At 41.2% G+C, this 5,589-nt stretch overlaps 1 protein-coding gene across 3 annotated transcripts in view; it reads right to left on the bottom strand.

The window, feature by feature from the left end:
* Positions 1–4,037, bottom strand: part of atl (atlastin GTPase) — a 14,631-nt gene extending 10,594 nt beyond the window's left edge. Inside the window, exon 1 of one of the 3 annotated variants that reach the window (XR_003389028.1) lies at positions 3,048–4,037. The gene's annotated coding sequence lies outside the window, so the exon portion shown is untranslated. Of the gene's footprint in view, positions 1–2,842; positions 2,864–3,047 lie in introns of those variants that run through there. The other 2 variants (XR_001916565.2, XR_001916567.2) reach the window with 2 other exon arrangements.
* Positions 4,038–5,589: the final 1,552 nt, after the last annotated feature.

Here is a 5,589-nt window from a genome sequence, read left to right as displayed (position 1 = left end):
ATTTATAATTTATTGTATGATTCATCAGATATTTTCGATAGACGATGAGCATTTGGAAGTTTATGAACCGAGGTGTACGTGACGCTTGTGGACAGATTGAACATCGCGAGCAATTGCCCTTACGTTTTACTATGACCTCGGCTTAAGTCAACCTCGCCTTTATCGGGAGGCGCATAAGAAAAATTATGGGAGAATGAAAAAATGCGAACTCGTGGTTAGAGATGGTCTAAACGTTGCAGTCCAGAGAATGGTAACGTAACTACTAGTCTTCCGTAGCGTAGCGATAGCCGTACTTTTATTTTACGACGGGAATGCGCGTCGTTATGTGAAATGCCAAACGACGTTATACTCGGTCGCATAAAATCGTTTATGAACTCATCGCAATCGCAGAGGTATCAATCGTTCGTCCCGACGCGGGTAGAGGAAAAAAATTGGCGGTGCACGGAATTTATACTTTATTTAAGGGAATCGTATTGGTCCCGATGCTAGAGATTGTCTTCGAACTCGTCCGACTGAATAATGCGAGTTTAATTAACGAGCTACGGAAACACGCGGGCGATCGATGAAGCGAATTGGATGGATCTATCGCGATGTGGAGCACGCGTGCGTGTGCATTGTCGTGTATTGGAACACTCGAGAGGAGAAACTCTTGGTATTAGTCTTATTTGATTGCGACAGACGGATTCGTGAAGTTCTCGTGTGCAATTGACATAGTTCCCATTCGTTACCCCATTCTAGTCTTTCTCTAATTATTGATCACGAAATCTAAGCGAGGATATAGAATTTCCATTTTTTTAAAAACAGTAAAGTTGTAACATGAAGAATTTACAGAGATCATTAAATACCTTGAAACAACATCAGCCACAGTTTGTCACAAATTTAATTACCAGTTGACTACAATAAAAAGCAAAAAGCTACAAATATGAGAATAACTTTCTTTATCGAGAGAAGCTTTCTTTCTGCATATTTAACGTCGCGATACAATGTGTTTATCCATACGTTTCCATTTTCATCTAGAGGCACAATTGGTAATTATGCTGTTCGTACAAAGAGCTCGTTACCAATTTATCATTCACCTACACGGCCGAGTTTAAAAAACATATCGGCGGTCATTGTTTCCCGCGCCGTAAGCTATCGAGGAGGGAAACGAAAGGACCCCGCATACGCAGCTCGTAAACCTATCGATAGTATTCAATAAAACACACGGTGTGCTGGGGTTGAATAGGTATGCCAATAAGCGGCTCTCATTTTCAATCCTGAATATCCCGACGCTGCATAACGCAATTGCTTTCAAGCTACGGCCTGCTCGTTCCCACCTGTTTCATTGTCGTGGATTTCATTTAACACGAAATAATGTTATAACCACCCCACGCGTAACGTATCGTTGCTCTTGGCTATTCCTCGGCCCCTGCATTAGAGGGATAACGTTTTTTACAATCTTTATAGCTAGCGCGCAAGATAACCGGGGGCTACAGCGTATTTATACAGATTGAATGACACGGAGATAAGTTTAGAAACATAATATCTAAGTGATCCATGGTACGAATAACAATTTATTTAAGAAAATGCAGCGAAATCATTTTTGAGCACGCATTTTTGGATTCGAATGACGTTAATCGGCGTGACACTGAACATTGGAGCAGTGGATCAAGTAAAATTTGTTGTGAACACGATTAAATGATAAATAACTATACAGATAAAATGAGAGCAACGTCTGAACAATTTTTTTTCATATCAGACTTCGTGCTTTGCGAGCATACTATGTAACAGCGATCATAAGTTCGGGGTCACTGCCTTCGACATTATTTTATCACGTATACATAATTTTGCATTCAAAGGAATACGTTTCGTAATATATTTCCTGGTCGTGAAGATGATCAGCAACAAAGGCGCACGATAAAAATATAGAAATATGAGTAACTCACGATAAATCGTGGATCAAGCTATGTGGGATAAAATTTAGCAAAATATTAAAGGATCTACCTGGTTTGAATAATGTATCAAGCGTGTTTTCACATAATTAGCGAACACGACACGAAAAACAAATGTATCCTATTGTGTTATATACACTTTCTCGTTTATACATAATGTAACCATGCATTTCCTCATTTATTGCAATTAACAATCTAACACCAAAGATAATGAAATGTATTTCAAGGCAGTCGTGTAATCATTGATGGGACATATAATTAAATGAAATGAAGCATACATTTACGACGTGTAGTTTGAAGAAATGTTGATGGAATATTATCGATCTGATCGAGTTTATAAAAACTTAATTAAGTACGTAATTCTGCCGAGTAATGAAAGACAAGGGCGAACGACTGATTGGATTAGTCGTTTGAAATTACCTCGTTTTAAGAAATTCAGTTTTAAATTCTTTCCGCAGGGGGCAGCATCTACCTGCCATGCTTTGAGGCTACGTCATCCTCATTTGACAGAATATCACGTTACTGCACATAATTACGAATGCATAACAATCTATTACGCTGCTTACGGTGTGTCATCTCGTTGTTGCGAGAACTAAGAATGTCTCATGCCAGTGACGAAAACTACGTGTCAACTATAACCTCCTCGATCGCGAACATTACTCGGCGTTTTTATCGAGATTCGCACTTTTATAGCACGCATGCAGCCTCTGCACAACAGTTATGAAGTAATACGTCTGTAACTAATGCTTGCACATGCATGATTCACGTAGTTAGATGCACAGAATATTCAATAACGATTTACTACGACACTTCTGGCATCATCTCACACGGCACGTCCGAGTATCATGACATGTAACGACTTCCCACTAAAAAAAATTTTAAGCAGTCTAATAAAAAATGATATTACTTACCCGGTTAAGTCGGAAATCTATTTAAACTGTTGACAAAACAAAAAAAGAGGCAGAAGGTATAACGGTGTGCGGTTACAGCTGGCAGAGACACTCCAGGGGCCGCGTTACATTAATTATCAAACGTATTTCGCAACAATCAATACTGTTTCGTCTATTGTTATCATAAAATTACTGCAGAATAACGTAAATTAATAGAGGCACTTACCCACATACGAACTGGTGTGATCGCCACTCTGTTTACTCTGCTGAACGTCCGCCATATTGGGATGGGAATGACGCCACTTCCGTAACTGCGTGCAACTGTTTCACTACGTAGGTTAAGACGAACTTCGTTCCTAACTTTTACTTGCTCGCGGTATAATCGCACGGTGTGCTCGATGGCAGGACGTTTATTGAATGTAAATGCAACGAATAATATCGACGAAAGCGAAAACGATGCGCGTGGGAAACAACGGTAACTACTTCCCACCGAATACTTTTACTCTCATTACACGGGAACAATATAATAGCTGATTTCAAACTACGCACAGATGACTAGCCAGATTAGATTCGTATCGAAAAATGATATTCCTATCGAGATTACTTTACAAAGAGAGCGCGGGTAACGTGATTTTATGAAACATTCGATCGTCCGTTTTATTCTTATAGGTGAAACTACGCATTCCTATTCCAACTTTCACTAAAGAGCACGGTTTCACACCGTTCAATTACAGACCAGATTCGAAATATTGATCAAATCCGCGTAGCAGAAAAATGATCGACATATCAAAGTTACAAGTAAATAGAAATATCTCTGACACGCATTAAAAGGATTCTATGCTTAACATACCTTGATTCGAATTTTCCTTAATTAATCTACTAACGAAAGCAGTGATTTCGCTGAATAATTCGTTTAAATAGTTTCACACAACTCGAGAACAACGAGGATACACACGATTTGGGTGTAAATACTTCGGAAACGCCCGTTTGATTCGGTGTTTATTAAACAGTGTCAGGTCGCGGAGTTCGTTTCTCAACCATCTGATTCGCGGTTTCGGCGAAGCGCGGCACTACTTTCGCTGGTAGATGTGATTTGATCCTGGCGGTTGCGCGGTCGCAGATTCCTTATGGTGGAATGTGGATGCTGTGCGCGCTGGTTTGTTTCGTACGCGAATTCGGCTCCGTTTCGCCGGTCGCCGGGTGTTCACGCGCGTCGAACTATTCGGTCTTGGGTACTAGCGACTGTTCCGTGCTACCATGAAGCCTGACAGGGTATACGTGCGCATTGACAATTACGCGCGAACCAGCCGTACACAGTGGTCGAGCACGGGCTAGTAAACAAATGACAAGAACGGTCGGCGAGAGAGACAGATTGACGAGGGGGAGGGAAACCGAACACTACCGCTTCGTTTTCAGCGCGAAACCGTGGCGCAACATTGTGCCTTTCGATTCGCGTTCTTTAATAAACCGTCAGAAATTCGTTGCTCAGAAGTATGAAGATCAGACTTGCTTATCCCGGTCGGAAAGTGACTAATTGTTCCTACGATTAATTGATGATAGTGCGGTAATAAAGAACTGGAGAACATCGTAATACTCGGATCAAGACTTGGTTGTAGATGAGTACCGCGGTTTTTTTAACTCGACACGCATGAATCGTGTGACGTCAAGTGTCACGAGTCTATGTTTGCCAAGTGTCGTCAATCAGCTGTGCACCAACTACAGCATCCAGTTTGTCGACTTTGCTTTCGTCCCTCCCGACAATCGTTCGTCGAACTCGACGCGTAGAGAAGTGTTTACGCGTATGTATATACTACCGTGAGATAAGCAACGTGATGCGCGAATTCGAAGTAGTGTTAGATCGGGTGAAAAACCGGTGCGTGACGATTGATATGCCGATGGAACGCTAGTTTTTTTACTTCAGAGCGAACGTTCTAATCTCGCGAAAACGGCGTGCGACGCATTTCGACCTCGACGAACCTCGAAACATTACAGTTTTTGTCGAACGCGTGTTATTCGTTTAACCTCGGAGGTAAACGTCGGGTAGGTCACGTATCCAATGCCGGTGACTCGTGTTTACGTACATCGTCCTTAGCCACCAGTGCGCGACCGACGTACGTACGTTACGTTCGTTCCTTTTTCTCTCGCGCGGAATTACGTGCCGGTTCGTCACAGTTTCATCTAGTGTCATTCGAAGTTAGAAGATTATGTAACATCGGACGACCACTGAACCTGGCTGCCGCGGGATGTGGGATTTGTTTGCAGCTGTCGATGCAACGTCTTTAACCTGGTGAGTACTTATTTCTTTCCATCTCTAACTTGTACTGATAAGCAAAATTGAATCAACTTCCCAGGGAACTATCATTTGATTTGCATATTGCGACAAGGCACGAGGGAAACTCGTTACGTTTATTGATGTTTTCTAAGTCTATCTCAATCTTACCATAAAATAGGAATTTATTGCATTTTGTTTAAGGAAGTTAAGTCAAATGTATATTTTATGGAATACCTTAGAATCTATTAGATTTAGAATAGTAATAAGCATCTGTTATCTTTACACGAGGTTCTCGTTATTATGTATAAGTAAGAAAAAATATATTTGAATTCCTTGTCAAAAGAGCCATTGCTCAGAGCAAAATGGTATTTTCGAATGTGACGAAATTACGCGCTATGGACAAATAGCACGCGCCGTGCTTGACCGTGATAGACTTTTCAATGTTTGCTTGAGTATGCATGAAATTCGAAACGATTTTATTCTCGCGTGACACGCG

The sequence above is a fragment of the Ceratina calcarata genome, unplaced genomic scaffold (genome assembly GCF_001652005.2).
Source record: "Ceratina calcarata isolate Rehan_Ccalc_2016 unplaced genomic scaffold, ASM165200v1 scaffold115.2, whole genome shotgun sequence".
NCBI lineage: Eukaryota > Metazoa > Arthropoda > Insecta > Hymenoptera > Apidae > Ceratina > Ceratina calcarata.
Note: the sequence above shows the minus strand (reverse complement) of the source record. Positions and strands in the feature narration are given on the sequence as shown.